This window comes from Neophocaena asiaeorientalis, unplaced genomic scaffold (assembly GCF_003031525.2).
Source record: "Neophocaena asiaeorientalis asiaeorientalis breed wild unplaced genomic scaffold, Neophocaena_asiaeorientalis_V1.1 scaffold160, whole genome shotgun sequence".
Taxonomy (NCBI): domain Eukaryota; kingdom Metazoa; phylum Chordata; class Mammalia; order Artiodactyla; family Phocoenidae; genus Neophocaena; species Neophocaena asiaeorientalis.
The window spans coordinates 1,368,681-1,395,714 of NW_020175675.1; positions in this window are offsets into that span (position 1 = coordinate 1,368,681).

The window sequence follows — 27,034 nt, forward strand, 5'->3', positions numbered from 1 at the left end:
ACAAAGGGGAAACAGAAAGGGAGAGAAGAGGAGAGAGAGAGAGAGAGAGAGAGAGAGAGAGAGAGGAAGGAACCCCATACCTCAATGGATCCCACTTCTGTGGCTGCAATCCCATGTCAACTGTGGAGTGGGATCTGGAAAGCCATCTAAAACTCCGAGGGGGGGAACATTTCTGTCTTCAGAGAATGTCTGAAGAGTGTGGGCAAAATCTTCATTATGTTTCTTTCCTCTTTCTGTCCTCCTATAGACAGACACTTGAAGTAAGTGTATGGCAGACAGGAAAACAAAATCCCTGGCTGTCTCAGAGGGCCAGGAAGTCAGATGCCTGGGAGCCAGAGACCGATGATGAGAATGAGAGAGGGGAGCTCAAGAAAGTGATGCCCCAACTTGTATATGAACTCTTGGTCTCACCCACCCCCACGAGTGTGCATGGAATTGACCCAAAACAACATGCCAAAGTTTTGTAAACTATGGAGTAGACAATCCCCCAGGATTCAAACTTGCCAGTGAGTTGTGGAGATGAAAAATAGACCTGAATATCATTGCAAAGTCTTCAAAAACTGAACTGACATGAGAACCATAGCTCATAGAAAGCATGTTGGAACACACATTCTGAAACACCTGCATCAATTACCTGGCAAAGCAAAAACCAAAACCTCAACATCTCCAGAAGATTTAAATATGGCTCATAGCCTCATAACAAAATTCAAAATGCCCAGTATGTAACCCCAAATTACTCAACATGTGAAAACTCAGGACAGCTTAACAGAATTTCATTGGAAAGGATGATGAATGTCTGTCAACTCTAAATGACCAGACGTTTGAATCAGAGAATTTAAAGCAGCCATTTTAATATGTTCCAAGAAGTAAGAGCAAACGCTCTTGGAACAAATGGAAAGACAGGAAGTCTCAGGAGAGAAATAGAAGTTATTAAAAAAGAGAACAAAATGGAAAGTTTAGACCTGAAAAATACAGTAACAGAAATGAAAAGAATTCACTAGATGGGCTCAATAGAAGGATGGAGATGACAGAGGAGCTGACTTAAATATAGATCAATGGAAATTATGCTTTATAAACAAAAGAAAAATGTTGAAAAAATCATCAGAGCCTCTGTGGAACAAGATCAAAGTTCCACCATTCATGTCAACAGGGTCTTAAATAGAGAGGAGAAAAAGTGTTCCATGGGGAAAAAAAAACATTTGGTGAAACAATGGGCAAAACTTCCAAATTTTGGTGAAAGACATAAATTTACAGATTCAAGAAATTTAGTGAACTCCAGACAGGATAAATTTAAGGAAACCCACTAGACACATTAAAATCAAACTTGAAAAACTTGAAAAGACAAAAATTTTGAGAGAAACCAGAGAAAAATAATACATTATATATGGGAGAGAAAACCGTTAGAAATATTAAAATATTTTTATCAGACCAGAAGACAGTGGAAGTACTGTCCTTTTTAAAGTACTGAAAGAAAAGTACTGTCAGCTCAGATTGACATAACTAGCAAAAGTATCTTTCAGAAATAAAGGCCTAGTAAAGACATTCTCAGATGAAGACAGACTAAGAGAATTTGTTACCAGCTGACTTGCTCTAAGACAAGCATGACCCATTTGAATTTTCAGGTTTGAAAATTCTTTGTTGTGGGGGCTGTTTTGTGCATTGTAGGATGTTTGGCAGCATCCCTGGAGTCTACATACTAGATGCCTGTAGATGCTACCTTCCTCCAGTTCTGACAATATAATATGCCTCCAGATACAGCCCTTTGGAGGTAAAATAGCACCCAGTTGAGACCCACTGCTCTAAAATGAATGTTAAAGGCAAGTTTTCAGTTAAAACTTCAGAAATAAGAGAAGAGAAACAACAAACATAAATATATGAGTCAGTGCAATAGATGATCTTTCTCCTCCTAAGTTCCCTAAAATATGTATGATGGCTAAAAGCAAAATCTTTAATAATATCTAATGGGAATTTTCAATGTACATAGATATAATACATGACAACAACAAGATAAGGTGAGGAGAGTAAAAGAGACATATATGGTGGTAAATTCCCACATTCTACCTGAAGTGGTAAAGTATTAATTCTAAGTAGACTAAACAATTGGTATGTTTATTGTAATCCCTATAACAACCATCTGAAAGACTATATAAAGAGACATAGTCCAGAACCCAATAGATAACTTAATTAAGATTGAACTCTAAAAAATATTCAAATACTTCAAAAGACAGTAAGAAAGGGGAAACAGAAAAAACAAAAGGAAAAAGCAGAAACCAATAAAAAACCCAAACATATCAATGATTACATGAAATATATATGGCTTACACATACCAATTAACAGGAGGCCTAACTAAGTGTGGATTACAAGAAATCCACTTTAAATATAAAGGTATAGTTAAATTAACAGTATGGAAACACTAATCAAAAACAATAATATATAACATGCAAACACTAATCAAAAACAGCTGAAATGGCTAAATCCCTATCAGACAAAGTAGAAGTCAGAGTAAGGTAATTAACAGGGATAAAGAGGACATTAGGTAATGATAGAAAGATCAATTTGTTGAGAAGCTGTGACAATTCTGAATATGAAAGCACCCAACAAAAGAGCTTTGCAAGAAGCAATACTGATAAAACTGAAGGGAGAAATGAGCAAACTCCAGTTACAGTTGGGACACTTCAACACTTCTCTTGGTGATTGACAGAACTTGTTAACAGGAAATCAGCAAGTGTATAAAAGAAGTGAACAACAGCACAATCAACATGAACTAATTGACTTTTATCAAACAGTTCACCCAACAGCAGCTGAATAGGTGTTCTTTTCAAAGTCACGTGGAACAGTCATCAAGAGAGACCATATCTTGAGTTATAAAAAAAACTGAATAAATAGAAATTGTATAAAGTATGTACTTTAACTGTAATTGAATTAAGCTAGAAATTAATAATGGAAAGATATCAAGAAAAATCCCCAAACACTTGGAAATTAAATAACACACTTCTAAATAGCTCTTGAGTCAAAGAAGTTTCAAGGGAAATTAGAAAGTATCTGGAATTGAATGAAAAGATAACATATCAAAATTTGTGGAGCAGCTGAACTAGTGCTTAGAGGAAGTTTATAGCACAAAATGCCTATAGTAGAAAAGAAGTGGGGTAGGCAGAATAAAGGTCTCCAAAAGAAAACCACATCTTAATACATGAAACTTGTGAATATGTTATGTTACATGGCAAAGGAGAATTAAAGCATCAGGTGGAATTAAGATTGCTGATTGGCTGACATTTACTTATTTACTGCTGATAAAGCAGTTTTATTTTTTTCTTCCACTTTTATAATTGACACACAGCACTGTATACATTTAAGGTGTACAGCATAAGGATTTGGCTTGTATATATCATGAAATGATGCCCACGATAAGTTTAGTGGACATCCATCATCTCATATAGATACAAAGTCAAAGAAATAAAAAAAAATTTTTCCTTGTCATAAGAATTCTTAGGATCCCTCTCTTAACAATACAGAGGCAGTGTTAATTATTTTAATCATGTTTTTCATGACATCCCTAGTACTTATTTATCTTATAACTGGAAGTTTGAACTTTTTGACTGCCTTCATCCAATTCCCCCTCCACCTACTCCCCACCTCTGGTAACCACAAATCTGATCTTTTTCTGAGTTTATTTGTTTGTTTTTGAAGTATAATTGACCTACAAACTCTGTTAGTTCCTGGTATACAACATAGTGACTCAATATCTCTATACATTTCAAAATGATCACCATGATGCATCTAGTTACCATCTGTCACCATACAAAGATATTACATAATTATTGATAAGTTCTTCACACTGTACATTTCATACTTTTGTAACTTGAAGTTCAAACATCTTAACTTCCCTCGTTTCTCTTATTCCCCCCTCCTCCCCACTCCCCTGGCAACCACCTATTTATTCTCTGATCTGTTTTGCAGTTTGTTTACTTGTTTTGGTTTTTAGATTCCACATATAAGTGAAATCATACAGTATTTGTCTTTCTCTGACTTATTTCACTTAGTGTAATACCCTCTAGGTCCATTCATGTTGTCACAAATGGCAAGATTTCATTCTTTTTTATGGCTAATATTTCATTGTATGTATGTATATATATATATATAATATTTCATTGTATATATACATTTCTTTATCCATTCATCTATTAACTGGCAGTTAGGTTGCTTCCATATCTTGGCTCTTGTAAATAGCAGTGCAATGAAGATGGGGTGCATATGTCTTTTCAAATTAGTGTTTTCATTTTCCTTGGATAAATACTCAGAAGTGAAATTGCTGGATCATATGATAGTACTATTTTTAATTTTTTGGTGAATCTCCATACTGTTTTGCACAGTTGTTGTACCAATGTACATTCCCACCAACAGTGCACGAGGATTCCCTTCTCTCCACATCCTCGCCAACACTTGTTATTTGCTGTCATTTTGATGATAGCCATTCTGACAGGTATGAAGTGATGTCTTGTTATTTTGATTTGCATTTCCCTGATGATTAGTGATGTTGAATATCTTTTCATGTGCCTGTTAGCCATTTGTATGACTTCCTTGGAAGAATGTCTATTGAGATCCTCTGTCCATTTTTTGCTAATTAGCTGACTTCAAAATAGAGAGGTTATTCTGAATGGTCCAGATGGCCCAATGTAATCACAAGGGTCCTTATAAGTGGAAGAAGACAAAATAGAGAGAACCAGAGGAATGGCAGCATGGGGAAGACGACCTGACATCACTGGTTTTGACGATGGAGGAAGAGGGCCACGAGTCAAAGGATGTCAGTGCCCTCTGGGAGCTGGGAAAGGCTGATCATCTCCCAGAGCTTCCAACAGGAAGGCAAGCCTGCCAACACCTCGATTTTAACCCAGTGAGACACATTCCAGACTTCTGGCCTCTAGAACTGTGAGACTGCGATTTGTATTTCTTTAGCCACTAAGTATGCAGTTGTTACAGAACCCTAGGAAACTAACATCAGAAAAGAGTGTCAAACTGATGACCTCTGCTTTACCCTGAAGAAACTGGAAAAGGAAGAGCAAATGGAATGCAAATAGGGAGTAGAAATAAAGTAATAAACATAAGTGAAGAAATCAATTAAATTGAAGACAGAAAGATAATTGAGAAAATTGATGAAAATAAAATACATGTTTTATAAAAGGTCAATTACGCTGCTATTGAGCCAGTGGACCATTGCTGGATTCTTCCTCATTATTCATGCCCCTTTGAGTTGTGTGTCCTGTCCCTTGCAGCCAAATACATCTAAAGTCAACATGTTATGAAGGTGAGTGCTTTTCTACTGGGGTATGACTGACCAGGGACAGATGCTATTTCTCAGGAGGAGAGTATGGAATGTTAACAAGTTATGCTCTATGTGTAACACACTCAGGGGTACCTTCCCTGGATAAAGCGCTGGGCAACTCTTGTCTCTAATGGGCAAAACAATAGGAGTTCCTAAAATCTTTGCAGTTGAGAATTCACATCTCCTCAAACACCATATTATAAATAGCCATAAAGCATGGTTTAATTATACTCTGGTTCTATGACACATTAAATAAAATTTTGTGGACTAAATCAGAACTCCAGTTATCTTGCATTATCCAGTTACTATGAGGTAATATATTTCAAATTATAAAACACAGGGTTCTTAGCAAATTTTTTTTTTTTTTTTCGGTACGCAGACCTCTCACTGCTGTGGCCTCTCCCATTGTGGAGCACAGGCTCCAGATGCGCAGGCTCAGCGGCCATGGCTCACAGGCCCAGCCGCTCCGTGGCATGTGGGATCCTGCCGGACCAGGGCATGAACCCATGCCCCCTGCATCGGCAGGCAGACTCTCAACCACTACGCCACCAGGGAAGCCCCTTAACAAATATTTGAAATGCAACTTATTTTCACTATGTATTATTAATTGCTCAAGTGAGGAGCACTTTATAGGATTATGACAGGATTTTAGAAAATAGAGAGGCACTGAGGATTGATGAATCTGGGAAGACGGAAGAGGCCAAGGATAAGGGAAAGAAAGAAACTGATTCCTATCCTAACTTGGTTTGTTGGTGGGAGGGATGCTAATGTCATTCATTAACATTGGGAATTCTGGAGATAATCAGATTTTCAAGAGAGTTGATGAGTTGGGTGTCGGACAGGTGTTTGCCATGCTGGTGGTATTTAGTGGAGAGGGGGATAAGCAGGACTGGGGCTGGGGGGAGGTCTGGGTTGAAGATTCACATCTAGACTTCATGAGAGTCAGAGGGATTGGTAATACCAACCAGAGAGCACATAGAGGACAAAGGACCAGGCAGCTGGGGGAATGTCTCCATTTTAAGGAGGAAGCAGAGAAAGATGCCAAGGGGACTAAAAGGAAGGATAAGGAGGATGACTTCATGAAAGCTAAGGGGAAAGGAATTTTGAGAAGGAAACAGTGGTGCCAGTGTTGAATGCCAGGGAACGTGAATTTCCATGGATTCAGATCAAGGTCATTGGATGTGACAACCACAGGTGAGCACTGGCCATGGAGTTGGACAGCTGGAGTGGTGTGTGTGAGTGTGTGTTTTGGGGGAGAGGTCAGTGGTTTTTGTGTCCTACTGTTCAGAGTAGAGATGACTCTGGAACCACAGAGAGCATGTGGCTGGCAAGGGAAAGATGTGTTTTGTGCTAGTGTGCAAATGACTGAGCCTGGGAGGTGTTTGGGGGGCTGGGGGCCGGGTTGGGGCAGGTGACAGAGAGGGTGAGGAGGTAAGGGCATGAGAGACTGAAAGCACAGAAAGTGGAAGAGACAAGCAGGTGGTGGGACCCTGGGTGACATGGTAAAGTGGGCAGCAGGGGTGTCTGCATCAAGACTACAGTAGAGGAATTAACCCTGAGCAGGTAAGAACCACTCTTTTCTAAAAAAAACGAGTGACTATGGGATATCAGGGATGGCAGCACAGTTGTGGCTTGAGGATGGAGTGAGGGTTCACTGGCACAGTTGAGGGGGAGGGAGGTCTAGACAGAGCAGGCTCAGGCTGCAATAGGAGGGTTTGGGAGGAGTAACATCCTGAACTGCTGGGGTTTTGGAGGAAAGGAGAAGGTAGGCAATGAGGGTGAAGGAGTGGACTGACAGGACTCCCAAATCCTTGTCTTTGTCACCCCACTTCAAATTCATCATCTTCCATGGCCTCTCCTCAGTGGGGTTCACAGACTGGGGTTCATCTGGCACATATTCCTGTCTTTTTGGTACTCATGGCTCTGCTTCTTTGTTACCTCATGGTCCAAGATGGCTTCCAGTGCACCAGCCATTTCATTTACATTTTAGGCAGCAGGAAGGAGAAAGAGAGGAACAAGGTGGACCCCCTCTTTTTTAGGTAGACTTTCTAGAAGTTCCCCAAAACACTTTGGTTTTTATCACATTAGCCATGACTTAGTCAGGGGCCACACCAAGTTGTGAGTGAGGCTGAGAAATGCTTGCTGCCCAGAACAGAATCAGAGCTCAATGACCAGGGAAGGGGAGGGCAGGGGGCTTGGGTTAGGCTCCTGCATGCTTTGCCATATTTTCATATCACACTCACAAGTGGATTCTTTGATGACCTTCTGCCAGTGAGGAGATTGATCTCTGGTCAGTGCCTGGGCTGGGTCTCTGGCCCAGGTGGTCTGGCCCTCACACCACACCTGTACCCAAACTGTGAGGGCTCTGCCTGCTGGGCTGGCCCACAGCCAGGTGCAGGGTTAGCTGTCTCATTTGGCTCTGGGGAGCCTTGCTCTGGGGCTCTGTGCCTGTCTGTGCCGCTCTCTGGGAGGTTACTCTGCAGGCCTTGGACAGCTGAGTTTGTGATACCTGGGTTCCCTTCCTTCCTGGGCCAGACTGAGGTGGTGTCTGCAGCAGACCACGGGGTCTTTCTTTTAAATTCAGGGTGGGATCAAAATAACTGGCTTTCGGATGCATCTCCCAGAGACTGAGGTTTCCTTCCAGATCCTCAGAGGCCTGTCAGTGGGAGGGATCCCTGGGGGACTGGGGCAAGCTGCAGCCAACTCCCTCTCCTCCTGTGCATTTGGGGAGAGGGAGGGAAGCATGTTTTGGAGGGTGTATCCTGGAATGCTCAGCCATCTGGGTTATTCTCCAGTGAAAGTCCCCGAGAATCATTCTTGCAGGATGAAGAATTGGTCTGTTTATTTCTGAAACTTCTGTTTTTACAGTGGTTATGGGGAAAGTGAGGCCCGGTCACATCAAGTGCCATGCATGGGAGCCATGGCTCAGTCTAAGTCATCGCAGGTGATCCTGACAGCTTGCCAGTGCATTCGAGCTGTAATCCTGGCCTCATGTGGCCAAGGGATAATTTCTCCCTGACGTGTGCAAGTGTGCATGTGTGTATGCATGTGTGTGCCTGTGTGTATGTCTGTGCACATGTGCACGGGTGTGTGGGATGGCCATCTTTGACCTTACAAAGGGGCTGGGCCTCTGGTTCCTGTAAAGCCAGCATAGAGCAGGTGCGGGAGGAAGTGCCTGCCTGGGTCAGGAAGGTGGGCTTGGAGGCCATGTCCCTGGACTTCTGTTGATCTCCTAGGTGAGTAGCCAGGCAAGAGAGCATACAGTTTCCACAGGAGCTTTTGCACTAGTGTGGGGTCACACGCATCCCCACTTTGACCAGAGCCACTTGGGTTGGGGGCAGGTTTGTTTTGACATGTCTGGACCACAGCTTCCAGATTTCATGGCCTGGAGGAGAGGAGACCCTGGCAGATGGGGCAGCTGAGGCATGATGGACTCCTTTCCAGGGTCCCAGTGGGTCTGAACTCAGGGCCACTGGCGTCCTGGGAATGCTTTACTCAAGGGGGCATTTGCTCGGAATGTGTGCCGGAGAGATGTGAGTTTTCCCTTTTCTGATGCTTTGTGGGCACAAGACTCCTCACAGGGAACCAAGCCTGAATCTTCCTTATTAGAATATTTACCTTTCCTAGATTATATGTGGGTTTATTTCATGCTGGGGGCATGGGGGTGGTGCCCAGAAGACTGGGCACCGGTACCCATTGATACAGGTACACCCTCCAAAACATGTTTCCCTCCCTCTCCCCAAAAGCACACATGTAATTTTTAAGAGGCAAAAGTCATCCAGCCAAAGGGAGGTGGAACAGGGGTTGAGCCAGCAAGAGGTAAGCAGCGTGTGTGTGTGGGGGGGGGCGGGTGTCGGGCTCTGAGACTGTGGGAAGAGGAGGGCTGTCCAAGTTGGGAACCAGACATCTGGCTAGGAGGGTCTGTAGGGGCTCCTTCCAGCCCAGACCCCACCCCCTGCCCCACTCACCTTCCTATCTGCTCCACACAGGCTAAGAGCAGGGTGGCGGCTGGCAGGAAACCCCAGAACTCCTATTCTTTGCCACCCTGAACAGTTACCTGAGAGACTGGCAGCCCTTCGCTGGACAGCTGAAAAATAGCTGGTGATGCCAGTAGGTTAGACCAGGGCTCCTCTAAGTGTGGGCCCTGGACCAGCCACATTGGCTCTTGGGAACTGTTTAGAACTTCGGGACCTCAGGCTCCACCATCATCTATCTGCTGGGTGGAAACTGCAGCCGTAGGGCGTGCTTTAATAAGCCCTCGGCAATCCTGAGTCAGGTGAAGTTTGAACATCACCTTAGGGGTTGGGTTTGGGCTGGGGTCCCCTCCCCTGACCTACAAGTCGAATAGTGCAGAAGACCTCAGTCCCCCAGTAATTCCTCGCCTGGCCTGCCTCTCCTCCAGCCCAGTGTCAGCTGGCAGGGCTGTGGGCCGTGGGTGGACCTGAGGCTGCCCCGCCAGACACTCCAACTGCAAGAACACGTGTCTCTCCTCTTCCAGGTCTCAGACTGCCCACCAAAGTAGACACAAATTACAGTCTTTGGGGTCTGGGGCAAACTCCCGAGAGGCCAGCCACAAGCAGAAACCTTTTCTCTTTTTTAAAAAAGTTTTGTCCATCTTCAATTGCAGGCACATTTCCAATGCTTAGTCCAAAATACAGGCCTATATGTTTGGTATGTAAGTAAACCTTGCCTTGATTTGCCACACAGCAGCTCTGGAATGACACTTGGTTGATGTGCTCCTCTCCTGGCATAGGGGTGGCTTTGGGAGGGGTGGTATCTTCTAGGCCAAGCTGACTTTTCTTCCCTGGCCCCCATGGGATTTTTTCTTCTGCCTTGGGGGTATCAGCCCCAACTGTTCCCACCATGCTGTCTCCTGAGCACCTATGAAGAGTAGAGTCCTTCTAAAGCCTCATTTGATTTAGTTCTCATGCTTGGAGTGTAGACTGGAGCCCAGCACCATGGGGGCCAAGTGGAGGGGCCTCTGGCTGACCTTGACTGGTGGTTCTCAGAATGCAGTCCTAGAAGAAGTGGCAGCATCACTGGGGAATGTGCTAGAAATCCAAATCCCCAGTCCCCCTCCTCCTAACTGAGTGAGGAATTCCAGAGTGGGCCCACTAGGGGATTCTGATGCACACTCAAGTCTGAGAACCACTGGCTGATACCAAACTGTCAATGTTTGCTCTTGCTCAGTGTCAACCATGCAGACACATGGCCCCTTCTCCTCTGCCCTGCGGGATTACAGATGGGTCTTCCGATGGGAGGTCATCACTCAGAAGGGGTCCCTCCCCATCCAGGTCTGCCTTTTTGAGAAGCTGAGAAAGAAATACAGGAAAGAAATAAGTGGAAGGGATGGAGGAGGAGAAAACACAATTCCCGGAGCAATAAAACCTCGAAAACTGTTGTGGGAAAGTTTCCCAGTCATGGTGGATTAAAAATATGTGTCCAGATGAGCCTTTCTAAGTAGCAAAGAGTGGCTGAAAGGGAGGCGGAACACTAGGAACTTTGGCTGTGGTCGGGCTCTGAGGTGGTTTCCTAACACATCTGTCAGTGCTCCCTGAACTGACACGGGCTGCTTCCAACCTGCTAACTGTGTGTGCATGCCACACACACGCACACAGACACACATGCACACACAGACATGTGAACAAACACACACTGATGTAGATACACACATGCACACTCATATATGCACAGGTACACAGGCACTATATACATGCACACACAGAGACACATGCACAAACACATATATAGACACACATATGCACAGCCACACATATACGCACACACATGCACACTCAGATACACACAGACATACATGCACAGACACCCGCACAGACACACACACAAGTGGCCAAAAACTGGATCTGGGGCTCCCTTTCTAGCTCAGCTGAACTGCCTTTTATCAAAACAAATGCTGTGTCTCTCATCCTTCAGTCTCTGCCCAGGCTCTTCAACACACCAGGGCCACAAGGGGTTGGGGCATACCAGGGAAAGTCGAAGCAGAGGTTGTGTACAGTGTCGCCCACAGGATCAGTGGCACTGATTTCCAGGAGGTATGGTGACAGAGACTGGCTGCCGCTGGGACTCGGGAGGTGGCAGGAAAGGTACCTGGTGTGGGATGAAGCCTGGATTCCGTCCTGGGGAATGAGAAATCCCACGCGGGAAGCTCTCAGCCTACAGTGAATTCCGGGTGGGAAAGAAGCCCCACGCTTGGCCTGGTCTCGGCAGAGCCCGGTGGGGGCGGGCAGCTGGGCCTGGGTCTGGGAACACTGCACGCTCGCACTTCCTGCGGTGCTGTAGAAAGCACTGTAGAGCAGAGGTGGCGACATTTGGAGCCTCCAGAAAAGAGCCTGCCTTTGTCCAGGCAGCCAGTGCTGACTGCGGTGGGAGTGGATGCTCCTTACAGGAGGTGTGGCAGGCTGCTGAGGCCTGAGTCCTGGCCCAGGTCGTTTACATCTTCTTCTGGTTTCTGCAGTTTCTGCATATTAGATTTTAGATTGGTTTGAGTTGCTGAAACAAACAGGTTTAATATTAAATGGAGAAACTTAAAATCCCCTAAAGGTTTCTGTGGGGTGTGACTGTTAGTAGCAAGTCTGTGATTTCGGGTCCTGTATGTAGGGAACATTCCTTCACTTCTGAGGTTCTGCTTCTCATGCCTTGAGGGAGCTCCTTGCAAGGGGAGGGCACCTCCTGGGCATTATCTAGGCTCTGAGGCTGGTCCCCCCTGCACAAGGGCTTGGTGAGCCAGGTATGGTGGCTGAAGGGTGGGGCGTGCAGACAGGCCAGGATCTTGAGGCAATGGGGTTTTGCTTCTACTCAGTTGGTGCTGAGACTTTGGAGAAGGTTCCAGAATGATCCATAAGGTTCTTTGCATCTCTTTCAGCCCGAGTGTCCTGTGGTAGCCATTATGCCTCTGAAGACAGTGGAAGAGAATAGCCGTTCAGTTGTGGAGGTCTTGGTTCTCAGAAACCTGGGGTCTCAGCCTGGCCCTGGCCATGGTGCTCCATCACTAGGACAAAGTCTCCAGCTTCTCCTAGTTCTAGAATGTGTGCTTCTACAAATGCTGGGGCTCCATGGAGCCCCACAGCCTCAGCACTTTCTGAACCCCAAGCTCCTTTGTGTGGAATCTCCAGTATTGGATGCACAGTAACTGCCCTGGGTGGGGTTCTGGACCCAGACCTCAGTTTGGGTCTTATTCTGAAACTTCTTTTCATAAGGCTGTGAGGGGTCAGGAGTAAAAATGGTGACCCTGGAGGGTCACAGAGTACCCTGAATTTAGTGTTTTCATCCACTTGAGGTGATGTCTTCCTGCCTCACTTTGCTATTGGGGACATGATGCTGGATGGTATAAACCTGACTTCTTTGGCTGGGGTCCTCCAGGTTCACACGTGGTAGGTGGCTGACTTCAGAGCAGGGGCAGTCATTCTTCAAGATGGGGGTGATGCTCGGCAGCTGACAACTCATCCAGGTGGGCGACTCATCAGGAGGGAGGGAAGGACCCCAGACCTGTAGGGCAGCCTCTTCACAGGATGGAGGTCCATGTCGGGTGGTAGGTCTGTTCTGGTAACTCAGAACTGACTCTCTGCAGCCTCTCTCAAAGTCTAAGGCAGAATTTGGTGTCCCTGAACTGTGTTGAGGTGAGCCTTCCAGAGGCTGCAGGTCTTGGTGATAGGTGGGCAGAGTGCGGTCGTCACTTAGTGGGCTTCAGGGAAGAGTGAGAGTCTGATGGAAACCCTAGGGGTGGGTGTTCCCAGGCAGGGGTCTGGGAAGTGAGAGCTTTGTGCTGCCTTCTTCTTGGGAGCAGGTTTTCCTGTTTCTACCAAGCTGGGAAGGTGGGCCCAGCTGGGAAGGTGGGTATGTTGGGCCATCATAACAAAGCACCACAGATGGGGTGGCTTAAATAACAGAAATGTATTTTCTCACAGTCCTGAAGTCTGGAAGTCCAAGATCAAGGTGTGAGCAGGGCTGGTTTCTCCCGAGGGCTCTCTCGTTGGCTTGCAGACGTGTCTGATGTGAGTCACCCCTGTGTTCTCACAAGGTCTTCCCTCTGTGCATGTCTGCGTCCTAATCTCTTGCTCTCTCTCGTAAGGATACCAGATGTGTTGGAATAGGGCCCAGCCTAATGACCTCATTTTATACTAACCACCTCTGTAAAGGCCCTGTCTCCAAATAGAGTCACATTCTGAGATGCTGGGGGTTAGGACTTCAACACATGGATTTTGGGGGACACCCTTCAGCCCATAACGGTGAGTGGGCCTGCTTGAGAGGGCACCTGCCCCCTACCTCCTCCAGCACTTAGTCCTACTCTCAGAAACTGCCTGATCTACAGTCCCCAGAGAGACACAGAAAGACAGAGACAGAGAGGTACCAACTCTCCACCCCATGCTGTGTGCTCATGCAGGGAGCCTGTTTAAAGGGAAGCAGATACTCCCTGCACTCTCGGTCTCACACAGAGTCTGTTTAATATGATTGACCTTGATCATGCACACCTGCCCTGAGCCCACCCAGTTGTGAGTCACCCAACTGTGGTCGAGGCTTCCACCACTCTGAGCAGTTTCTCAGAGGGTCCCCAGCAGGATGCAGCCCCATCGTCCAGGGCTTTCACATCTGCTTCACGGCCTCTGGCCATCCGGTCTCTCCTTCCCCACTTCCCCACTTTCCTCAGCATCCAGACTGGTGTCTCAGAGGGTTTTGGGGGAACCCAAATAAGACACTGGACTACAGATGACATGCATCCCCCACCTTGGCTTTGAACTGTGGGGAAGCATTTGTTCATGTCCTTCACCAATAGCATCTTTTGGCCTCTGGTTGGCATTGACATGTAACTGCCATGTTAAGTTTGCCTCTGCACCCTTTTGTTGAGGGTGATGATAGAGTGGGACTTTATGGTACTAACTGAAGTTTCAACCTAAACACGACTCACATGGAAAATGGCCAGAGGGGCCCACTTATAGCAGATGAGTCAGAATGTGCTTTCTCTTTTTTTCCTTCTAATCCAGTTTTTTTATAACTTTAAAAAATGTGATAAAATATACATATCATAAAATTTACCATCTTATGTATACAGTTCAGTGGCACTAAATACATTCACATTATTGTGCAATAGTGGTGATGCCCACTATTCATCTCTGGAACTCTTTTCATCTTGGAAAACAAAAATGTGTCGTTGGGGCTTCCCTAGTGGCGCAGTGGTTGAGAGTCCGCCTGCCGATGCAAGGGACACGGGTTCATGCCCCGGTCCGGGAAGATCCCACATGCCGCGGAGCGGCTGGGCCCGTGAGCCATGGCTGCTGAGCCTGCGCTCCGCAACGGGAGAGGCCACAACAGTGAGAGGCCCGTGTACTGCAAAAAAAAAAAAAAAAGTGTTGCAGTTAAACACTAAATCCTGATGTACTATATAGCACAGGGAACGATACTCAGTAATTTGTAATAATCTATAAGGGAAAATAATTTGGAAAAGAATGTATATATATATACACACACACACATATATATGCGCGTATATATATGTAAATATAACAGAATCACTGTGCTGTACACCTGAAACTAACACGACATTGTAAATTAATTGTTATACTTCAATTAAAACAAAAACAAAACCCACTAAATCCTCCTTCTCTCCTCTCCCCAGCCCCTGGCAACCACCATTCAACTTTTTGTCTCTATAAATTTGACTACTCTAGGTCTCTCATATAAGCAGAATTTGTCCTGTTTCTTTCCTTATCATAATGTCTCCAAGCTTCATCCATGTTGGAGCATGTCAGATTTCCTGCCTTTTTAAAGCTGAATAATATTCCATTGTATGGATATATCACATTTTGTTTATCTGTTTGTCTTTCAATGGATATTTGGGTTGTTTCCACCTTTTGGCTACTGTGAATAATGCTGCTATGTACACAGGGTGTACAGATAGCTCTTTGAGACCCTGCTTTCAATTTTTTTGGATAAACACCCAGAAGTAGAATTACTGGATCATATGTTAGCAAAATGTGCTTTTAATAATTTTTAAAGGTTATAAATGTCAACAGTATCTGTTGGTCTTTGTGAAGACATCTTCAGACAAAGGATCTGTGGACATCAGCATGAGAAAAGCCACTTGTCCTGGTTTATTTTCCCACAGAAGCATACCCAAGATGGTGACTTGGGTGCAGAAGGTTGCTTGGGACGTGATCCTGAAAAGGACGGTGAGGGTGGAAGGAAAGACCCAGGGACAAAGTGGGTGCCTACCGCTGGTTACACTACTGGGTCCAGACCTTCCTTTGCCCTGTGCTTGGGTAAGCTGGGGCTATGGCCCACTAAGGGGAGGTGCTTCCTCTAGGCAAGGAGGGCTTTCAATGTCTCAGGGAATCCAACTGTCTGTGGGCTGTTTATTATCACCATGCACTAGGATTCAAAACAGTGTGGTGATTAGACACTGCTCCCCGGAATAACATGCTTGTTCCAAACAATGGCTCTGTTTGCTGTTGAGTTGTAATAATATCTATGTCAAATTGACATGCAATACTACTTATGCTTTAGTCAAGATCATCTTCTACATGGAAGTTGATTTGGAGGACTCTGGTGACACGGTTGACCCAACACATGTTTCTTTTAAGAGGAAGCTCATAATGGTTCAGAATCATTTCCATTCCCTTTGCGAGAGATGTGTGACTCCCACAGTCATACATGACCTTGTGTTTAAACAGTCATTTGAAATAAACAATGATAACTCGGTGGTAAAAAAAAAAACCCAAAGAAACAGAACTAGAGTTATTGCAACTCTGTCCTAAGGGCATTTGCAGTGACAGCGAAATCTCAGGACTAAGCGCAGATTTTAGTGGATTTGTTCCATGTCATGATTATTTCTGATATTTTTATCATAGAGAACAGAGTTGTAAACACATTCTCACATCCCTGACCCGTGCTCTTGCTGTGAAATGGGTCCTGGTCCCGGGGCGGAGGTGTATGGTGTCTGATGTTTGGTGTGTAGGATGAACCCAGAGCCGCAGCAGAGGGAGGCCCAGGTGTTATTATTATTACCTTAGGGGGGAATGCAGCCCTCCTGCCTCGTAAGGGCATTTTTCTCTGCCTGTGAAGGAAGATAAGGGGACTGTCCCCTTGGGATGAGACCAAGGGAGCAAGTCAGGGCCCTGACACCCCTGAACTGCCCACCCTGGGGTGGTGTTTTGTGGATGACCTAACCTAGAAATTTTGTTTTTATGTGAATATACCTGTTCTTTCCACAAGCATTAACTGAGCTTCAGCTATGAGCAGGTATTGTCTGGTGCTCATACCTGAAATAAATGTAACTTCTGTGCCAAACAAACTGTGATGAAGATGTGGCTTATATGCTCTCCACTGCCCATTTAAAGGTTCTTCCAGAGCAGGGAGCCTCCCCTCCAGGAGGAAAATGTCTCTGTCTCTTCCCCTGACCTGCATCCTCTTAGGTCATAAACGGTCCTCAGTCACTTTTGTCCACAAGAACAATTGATCTGGATTTTAAAAACTGAGCAGGTGTGGCCTAAGATTGATGGACTGTAAACCTGATGTAGCATATCCTCCGATCCTGGCCGGGCTGTGTCAGTGTGGAGTGGCAGTGGGTGCCTTCCACACCCTCCCCAGCCCCCGAGCTCACTAGAGAGTTCCTGAATCTCCAGGGTAAGCGTGGCTGGAGAGGGGACGGACACAAGGGTCTTCCTGTGAGGTGGCCGCCCCTTGCTGGGGTTTGGGGCTCCCTGCACTCCCATTTCTGGGCCTCCTGGATGAGCTATGCATGGATGCGGCTCTATGCAGGCTGGTTTCAGGTGACTCCTACAGTCCTTGTGGTGCAGCTAACCTATGGGATTGCAGGTCCCTGTGCCCCTCCCCTTCCCCCAGCATGGAGGATGGCCCCTCTATCTCTCACCATGTAAATTTCCTTGGTAGGGGGCACAGACCCAGTCCTGACTGTAGGGAACACTGTCATGCTCTCAGCATGGCCTCTCTGAGCCTAGGATCCAGCAGTGTCACTCTTCCTTCACTCATCAGGCAGGCCAAGGTGTCCCGGATCAGATCTCTCTGTTCTCAGAGTAGGAGAGAAGCTGTGAGGGCCATGATCCGGCTTCATTACTGTTTCCCTGACTATTTGGAGAAAGTGGTGGGTGTGTCTCTTGGCCCACGTGTTTCAAACCTGTTACATCTTGATGAATGGGATGAATACTGAGGCGTTAACATCTCATTTTCAGAGGGACACATGGCTGTATGTTAATGATGCAAAGGAAGAAGATCCAGGGTAGACAATGGCTAGTGCTCTGAGGGCATGTGGACAGAGGCGGGAGAATCTTCCAGCTGGCCTTGGATATGGGAGGCCCTGGACTCGCAGTTGCATTAGAAGGGAGCGGCAGAGTGAGGCAGGAACTGAGAACCGTGGGGGAGCACACAGACCCAGGCCCCTGAAGCCTAGGCGGGTTGTTGCAAGGGGTGGAAGGGTGGCAGCGACATTAGCTGCCACCAAGTAGGGTAACCGGGAGCGAGGCCTGGCTCCCCTACACCGGTTCTGAGCCCTGTGTTCCCTAATGGAATTACCACAACTTCCTATCCTTTTAAAGTTCCAAGGTTATTCTGAGCCCCTTGGAGTAAAGAGGTTACATTAATATAACATGTTCTGCTTTTATTATAGGAGTGAAATGGGATGGACACATTCATGGGTAGACATCCCAAGACAATTGAATCGACTTCCACAATTTTAATAGCATGGACCATTTTGGAAAATAAACAAACAAACAAAAAACTTTACCCTTGATCTTCCCTCCCGTTTACTTTTTATTCATTTATTTTTTTTTCCTTTTTAAAAATGTAGAAAAGAGCTTTGAAGTGTCCTAGAGCCTTGAGGTGGGAAGGGGTGGAATTCCTCTGTCTGAGTGCAGCAGGCTTCTCTGTCCAGAGCAGATGGATTTGGGCACCGGCAACAATGGCAACAAATGTAGCCTAGTCCTTTCCTTTGATGTGAGAAGATTAAACATCATGTCAAGTGCGAAGATTAAACATCATGTCAAGTGAGCACTGGAAGCTTGACTGAAATGTGATAATATGGAAGCCTGGTACCTCAGGGCCAAAGCCCTATAAAGATAAAAATAGGATTATTAATGACAGCTTCCAGTTAAAAAAAAAAAGTCTTAAGATGTGTTTGATCAGCAGGTTCCATGCAGACACCCCTGCTTGCAAACACATGCAGACCACATGCTTGCAAATGGAAAGACTCAGTTTGCAAAGCAAAGGCTTTGGGAGCAGACTAGCCCGAGAGCCCCAAGTCCACATTGTCTGAGTAGGAGGCTTGCCATGAAGCCAGTGCCACTACCAAGTACCCAGACCTCTGGGCTTGCTGCTCTCCGAGGGTGCCCAGCACGTTGTTTCCAGCTGGAGGGGAACCCGCGTGCGGAGATCTGAGTCTGGCTACCGCCCCTGCCTGGAGACTGTGGGGGGTTAGGAGAAGACTCTGGTGTGGGAAAGAGACACAGGTTTCCCAAGACCCCCTCGTATTTGGATGGGAGGTTGGGGAAAGGGATGCAGATGCTCCAGCAAGACAATCTGTGGCGGAATAGGAGATTGAGATTTGAGAGTCCCCCAAAAGGGGCTTCATTGGCTGCCCTGGACCTGGACAGCCTGTACAAGATGCATTCCCCAAGAGAGCATGTTCCTTTCTACACCTGAGATGGTTTCAGTTGGAGGATATACTAGGCACGTAGGGAAAATGTCTCTGGAACTGTGAGTGGTGAGGGGTAGATCCGAGACTGGGTGAGGTTCCAACTGGGCATGTGAAGTGGGCCTCAGTTTTCTCAGCTGTGACTGCAGGGTCAACCCATGTGATGACCCTGGTCCTCTGCCATCACTGCCATCAGTCATGGACACCTCAGTGTAAATAGTCCCTAGAGTCACTTTCGGGGGCTGAGACTCAGTACAGACACTCAGATTAAAGAAAGGGTTGAAAAGGGAAGTTTCCAAGTGCAAGAATCTGCCTGGGCTGGAGGCTTCTGGGAAACCCTGGTCAGGTAGCAGGAGGAAGTTAGCAGAGGCGCAGGAGAGGGGCTGGGAGTGAAAGCACAGGAGGGAGAGGTGGCCCCAAGCTTCATGGTCATTACCATCCTCTGTGTTTGGAGTGTTTCCCCATTGGAGCCTCCCCAGAGTGTCAGGGGACATGCAGGCCCTGTCTCATTTGTCTTGGATGAGTAAGCTGAGGCTTAGGTCGTATATCCTCAGTCAGGATTTGAATCCCAGCCTCTTGAGTCTAAGCTAGGTATCATGACCACAGAGCATTTAATTTATCACTTGGATCAATCCAACTACAAAGCCCACCCCTGGTGTTGGCCACTGGATGCCTCTTTCCCCCTTGGCGGTGTGCAAAGGCAGCCCGGCCAAATGAGGGATTTGCAAGGCTCCCGAACAGTCCATTCCCTCAGATGAGATGGTGCCGGCCCGTAAAGGACCCCTACTGTGACACCAGGACCATGACACCAGCTGCACAGTGGCTCCAAGGGCAAATGATAGAATGCTGGTGTGGCATCAGCAGACCAGACTTCGAGGCTGCTTCCCAGTGTGCCAGCAGGTCTTCCCTCCTCTGTCCCTCTGCTGGTCAGTGGTCGGGGAGGCGGGGGGGTGCACACTTCCTCTGGAGTCGCTGAGTGGCTCGAGCTAATGTATGATCACCGCGTCTCGATCTGGCACACAGGATGCACTCAAATGGTGGCGGCTGTTGCCTACCCACTGGTTGTATGGCAGTTAGTGTGTGGGCCAGAAAGTACAGAGCAGAGGTATAGATGTTGGATTAAATGCTTCCTGAGCACAGAGCAGAGGCTTTGTACCCTGTGGAATTGTTCTCAGGTGGGTCTTTAGTGTGAGTCTGAGGTTAATGTGCAGTGGGCGATGGGCACGCCCACACAGGGTCCTCCACAGAGGCAGGGCAGAAGCAGGCTGGGCAGAGGTGACCTCCAGCCATTGTCCACGCCCACGTGTCACAGGAGGACAGGCCAAGCTGTTACGTGCAGGCCCTTGAGGACGTGGGAGGGCACGTGGGGATGGAGAGCCACTTGCTAGGTGATAGTGACTCATCTGAGGAAGATAAAGGCCGGGGATTGGAGAGTGGGCAATGTCGGTCATCTGCTTCCTCTGGGTTGGGACATGAGTGATGAGAGTTCAGCCTGCTTATTCACTGACAGGTGTTCTCTTCCCCGTGAAATCACTATGCAGGTGAGAAGGGCAGAGCTAGTGCCCCTCCGGGGAATCCTGCTGTCAGCTGGGCTTGAGAATCTCTGCTCCACAAATGTGATATTCCAAGTCATGAAAAAATTCGTATTGATCCATTTCTGCCGGTCCCAGTCACAATGCATTCCTCACGCTCCTCTGCACCTACTGCCCCCGAGGACTTCCATCTGCCCTTGAACGCTGGGCCTTGAGCAGTCCGGTCCTTTTCAGAGGTCTGGGCTCCCTACGCTGGGGGGTGTGGGCTGCAGGCTGTGTCTCCTGCACTGGTGCTCTGCCCATCCCCTTGCCCTGTTTTCTAAGAAGTGTTCCTATTTCCAGCCCACAGTGGGATCACACATTCCTACTTAGGCAGATGGATGCAGTGGGTTTCACTTTAAAGTCTGAATCTCACTCTGGATGGGCCAGGCTTTGTTACTGCATTCAGTGTGTGATGCTGTCTTTCGGGAGAGACCTTCATGTATCTCTTTCAAAGGTGAATTAGGAATGTTCCCAAACTCTGTTTGATGCCTATTTATCCAGAAACAAACACTCATCAAGCATGGAGATCCATGACTAGACAACAGCTTCACAAGGTCCTCACTGTCCCTGCATAATGGGTTCACGAGAGTGGGGGTCACAGCCCAGACCCTGGACCTCCTCACAGGAGAGGGGAGGGGAGGCACCTGTCTCTCTGCTCCACCCACCTCCGGTTTTTCACTTTTGATCTGCAGCCAAGTCTCTTCATGTGTTGAAAAAGGCCTAAAAACTTACGGTCATGTTGTCACACTATGTCGTAGATGTGGGTCATGTCTTGGGACAGATAAGCAGGGCTGCAGTCCACAGCCTCCTTGTCCACACTGGCCCTAGAACTAGCTGGCCCTGGCTGAAGTTTATATGCCAAGACCTGACCTCACCTCCCATACCCAAACCCAGGGTTATCTGCTAGGCACCTTCCTCCCATCCAGTCCCTTTCTATCAGGCTACAATTTTTTTTTTTTTTTTTGCGGTACGCGGGCCTCTCACTCCTGTGGCCTCTCCCGTTGTGGAGCACAGGCTCCGGACGCGCAGGCTCAGCGGCCATGGCTCACGGACCCAGCCACTCTGCGGCACGTGGGATCCTCCCAGACAGGGGCACGAACCCGTGTCTCCTGCATCAGCAGGCGGACTCCCAACCACTGCGCCACCAGGGAAGCCCCCAGGCTACATTTTTGCCTTGGGAAAATTGTGCTTATGAATTTCCTTCAGTAACTCCATCTAAAAAAGTGGACTTCCAAAGTGCAGGTCACGTGGACTCAGATGGTCCAAAAATGTGTCTAAGAATGCACAGAACTCCATATTCCTTGGCTGTAAAGTTCCACCCACCAGCCAAGCTACCCATAGGACATCCTAAAACAAGAAGGTGCTTCTAGGCAGGCAGTGCGCAGAGCCCTCTGCACACATTCTGCTCCAGCCTGGGCTTCTCCTTTTCCTTCTCTAGCATGAGCCTGGTGGGTTAGTCGCAGGATCAGTATCGGTCACAAAGTCCCCCTTGCTCCTAAACTGATGTAACACACTTGCCTCCAACTGTGAGGCGTCAGGGGCAGTATCACTTAATTTCCACCACCCTCATTTCAGTTTAAAATTTTCTGACATTGACACTTAAGAGGATTAAATATCAGCTTCAGAACGCACGACCAAAGGTAGACTATCTTACAAAGTAAAAGAGCATCCCATGTATTTCAACATAGTAGCATTTGTTCTGTTAACCCATGTTCCCGGCCAAATACGGAAAGAGGGATGCGCTTTGCCAAAGCTGCTTTGGGCCCCTGAATAATGCAATTCACGTAATGAGCCTCAGTAAGAACATGTTCTTTTTTCAGACTCTGTGCCCTATTTCACATCTGCACAGGCCTTTCATGTCCAAGGACTCCTGTGGCCTCTCCCGTTGTGGAGCACAGGCTCCGGACGCGCAGGCTCAGCGGCCATGGCTCACGGACCCAGCCACTCTGCGGCACGTGGGATCCTCCCAGACAGGGGCACGAACCCGTGTCTCCTGCATCAGCAGGCGGACTCCCAACCACTGCGCCACCAGGGAAGCCCCCAGGCTACATTTTTGCCTTGGGAAAATTGTGCTTATGAATTTCCTTCAGTAACTCCATCTAAAAAAGTGGACTTCCAAAGTGCAGGTCACGTGGACTCAGATGGTCCAAAAATGTGTCTAAGAATGCACAGAACTCCATATTCCTTGGCTGTAAAGTTCCACCCACCAGCCAAGCTACCCATAGGACATCCTAAAACAAGAAGGTGCTTCTAGGCAGGCAGTGCGCAGAGCCCTCTGCACACATTCTGCTCCAGCCTGGGCTTCTCCTTTTCCTTCTCTAGCATGAGCCTGGTGGGTTAGTCGCAGGATCAGTATCGGTCACAAAGTCCCCCTTGCTCCTAAACTGATGTAACACACTTGCCTCCAACTGTGAGGCGTCAGGGGCAGTATCACTTAATTTCCACCACCCTCATTTCAGTTTAAAATTTTCTGACATTGACACTTAAGAGGATTAAATATCAGCTTCAGAACGCACGACCAAAGGTAGACTATCTTACAAAGTAAAAGAGCATCCCATGTATTTCAACATAGTAGCATTTGTTCTGTTAACCCATGTTCCCGGCCAAATACGGAAAGAGGGATGCGCTTTGCCAAAGCTGCTTTGGGCCCCTGAATAATGCAATTCACGTAATGAGCCTCAGTAAGAACATGTTCTTTTTTCAGACTCTGTGCCCTATTTCACATCTGCACAGGCCTTTCATGTCCAAGGCTGCTGAAGCACTTGGCAAGTGTCCTCTTTACTGTGCTCCAAGTGGGAGCTGAGGATGGGCTTCCCAGATGAATGAGAGTCAAGAGAGTGGCAGGCTCGCAGCCGGGGACACTGGACCTGGGGGAGGGGGAAATAAGTGGGACCATAGTGAGAAACCCGGTGCCACCTTGGCTTCTTGCAGGCACCCTCTCCCTCCGCCTGGGCTCCCCAGGTCATCAGGAGGCAGCCCGACTCAGAGAAGTAACTTGACCCTGGGTGGAATTAGAGATTCACATCCAGGCTTCAGTGCAGAGCGTGGTGTGCAAAGCTTGGGTGGTCACTGGGCATCTCTCCACTGGGCAGTGCCATGCTTCCTTTCAAAAGCTCATTAGAGACCCCCCTCTTTTTGAAAGGCACAGAACTATTTCATGTGCCGTTTTCAATTTGTTCACAATACTAATCCAAAGAGCCTGTGACTACAAGAGGGCGCGCTCGTGAAACCGGGGGAGTCTCCCAGACCACAGTTCTGGGGACAGCGTCTCACTGAGCCTGGTATGCAGGGGCTGGGCTGGAGTAGACGGCAGGGTACTGTTTTCAATTCTTAGCCTGGCTCTGCATCTGAATGCGGGTGGTGTGAGCCCTATTCCAGGAGGAGTTGAAGGTCAATTTCAGTACTTTGATGTTGGCTTTAAAAAAAAGGGGGGAAATCAAATGCAGACTCCTGAAATATTAACAACCCTGGGGTTCTGGAGTTTTGGAAAAGATGATGCAGGAAGACCTTGGATTTGACTACCCTTCTCTTTAAGCTGATTAACATCTCCTCTCTTCGCCTCTTCCTGCTTTTCCGCCAGACACCCAGTCAAGCGTCTCTGCTGCGCTGGGGCGGGTGGCATCACAGCAGCAGCTACCTGTTGGCCAGACCTGTGTGAGTAACTGAGACATGGTTCAAGCCCCCCACTCTGCTCCTGCTCTCCTTCTCCCCCCTACACCACCGGAGCCCCAAGGGAGAGAGTGCTGGGTGCATGCGTGAGTCTTGATGGCTGCAGGCTTCTGTTTATGCTGGTGTCTTAACGCTCCAGCTCCGCTTCGACAAGCTTCTGCCTGTTTTCACTCTCATAGTTTGTTCCACCTGCTTGCTTCTTCTTGGGAAGCAAGGCACTGTGGCCATATTAACTTGTGCAGAGACCTCTGCGCTGGCTGAGTAGCGAGGGAGCCTTCCTGTGACTGGTATGTGACTCAGTTTCCCATGGGTTGCATCATGCTCTGAGAGCACAAGGTAAGCCTGGGAAGCTGCAAGGGGTCAAGTCCCTGGGAAGGTTCATGGCAGTGTCTTCTGTGTCAATATTCTTTAAAACTCTTTCCCAGTGTGCATCAGAAAAAAAGGCCGTGCCTTAAGAGGGTGGTCAGTGAACTAACAGAGTGTTCCTAACCTGTCTGGAAGGTCGTGACCTCCAAGGCGGTCACAAAGACTGCTGGATCTCAGGGCACAATGGCTAAGAAGGGTGACACCAGTGACCAGCCTCTGGTTGTCTATAGGTTGCCTAGTGAACAAGGCAATTGAAAGTCAGAACACAGGAGCGAGGCACAGGAGAGACCCTGGAGCCGGCTACACAGAGGTGCATGTCCCAGTATGGGATGGAAGGATGCATGGACACCAGGCTCTGACAAGGTGGTGTTCACAGCTGAGTCACCTAATTCCAATGTGAGGGAGGAGGTTCTCCACACAACCAAGCAGTTCTCTGAGACCAGATGGGAACCCTACAATTCTACTCAATTCTGACACTGTTGACCCAGAGATAGCATCAGATTCCACACGTTAAGGGTTCAGTCCTGCAAGACTGCCCCCTGCTTCTCCCCAGACGCCAGTTTCAAGTTCACGTTGTCACTTGGGCTTTAGCACCAACCCAAGACCCATTCCTAGAGTTTGATTAGTTTGCTGGAATGACTAGATTACTAGATTACTGATTTATTATAAAAGGATACAACTCAGAAATGTGTGGGAAAGGGTGTGGAGTTTCCATGCACTCTCGGAGTGCGTCACTCTCCCCAAATCTCCAGGTGTTCAGCAACTGGGAAACTTGGAAACTCTCCTTTTGGGTTTTTATGGAGGCTTCATTACACAGGCATGATTGAGTAAATCACTGGCCAGTAGTGATTGAGCTCAGCCTCCAACTAGCCTCTCTGCCCTCCCAAGTCAGGGGGTGGGACTGAAAGTTCCAATCCTCTAATCACTTGGTTGCCCCTCCTCCCACCCCCTAGACCAGCGGCATCCTTAGGTGACCTAGGGGCTTTCCAAAGTCACCTCATTAACATAACAACAATATCTTTATTGCTCTCAGAACCCAGTGCTAGAAAAGGGGACTGAGACAAAGACCACGAATATATTTCTAATTATAATCACAGTATCACACTGAGCCTTGCCACATGGCTATGCTCCAGGTGAGAAAGGACTTTTGTAAAGTAAAAACTCATGGGCTGGCTGACATTTTGACAGTCCAGTCCCCACATCTGGGTGCTCCAGTGGAGGCAGAGCTGATGGAGAGGGCAGTCCCACTCCTGACTCTTTGGGCAACAAGACCTGAGGATCCCCTCATTGGAGACCAAGCATACTTGTGCCTCATCCACACCTGTACTTTTGACCCCAGAGCCCATGCGTTCCCTAGCTCCACTCCCACCTCATCTATTCCAATGTCTGCTTGTATAAGTTTGGGGTCAGTTGCCCAAATAATGTGAACAGAGAAGGCCAGTCCTTTTGTTGGGGGAAATCAGCGTTCAAGGATAAATATTGCCTTTATCAATAGTTATTGTTTCCTTATCTTTACTTGGAGTTACGTTTTTTATATTTATCTCCCTTGTTTGCACAACTGACCCATGCAGTAGGCATTCTCATTAAACTCATTTAACTGATCAGGAAATGGAGGCTCAGAGAGGTGGACCTCAGATTCCAGGGCACATTCCACACATCGCAGGCTGAGAGGCAGAATGAGTTATAACTCAAATTCTGAATATTCTTTCAAATGTGTCCTGTACCTGAAAACAAAGCTCAGATCTTCTTCCTATGCATTCGATACTTTAATTACGGTGATACCTCAGGGTGCGGCCTGATTCTTAAATCTCTGCATTGTATTAAAGCAATACAGAGAGTATACAAGTCACCACTAAGAATCAGAGTGAGTTGAGATGACCTGGGATATTCTCACTATTTTTGGAAAGATGTGAAGGGCAAAGAAGGGAATTTCCAGGGATGTCCCAGGCTTGTCACCCACCCCATGCCTTCTGGGACTCTAAGATTACAAAACGGGGATTTGTTATTTCAATGAGAAGGCTCTAGTGCTCCTGCAATGTCCCTGATTGCTACTGGAAATACATTTAGGCTCAGGACATTCCCTTCTGGCATATTTTAGAGCTGCTTTGGACAATAAGGGATGAAACAGAGGGGTTTCTACATAATTTTCAATTAAAAAAATAATGCGTTGCTGGAGTGTGCAATGCTTTGCAATTATAATCAGATAAGTATCAGTTTCTAGAGAACAGTTTTCTGGAGGGAAGTACTGGAAGGAAGTACATATATATTTTTTTTTTGGGGGGGTGGTTTGTGGTACACGGGCCTCTCACCGCTGTGGCCTCTCCTGTTGTGGAGCACAGGCTCTGGACATGCAGGCTCAGCGGCCGTGGCTCATGGGTCCGGCTGCTCCACGGCATGCGGGATCTTCCCGGACCGGGGCACGAACCCGTGTCCCCTGCATCGGC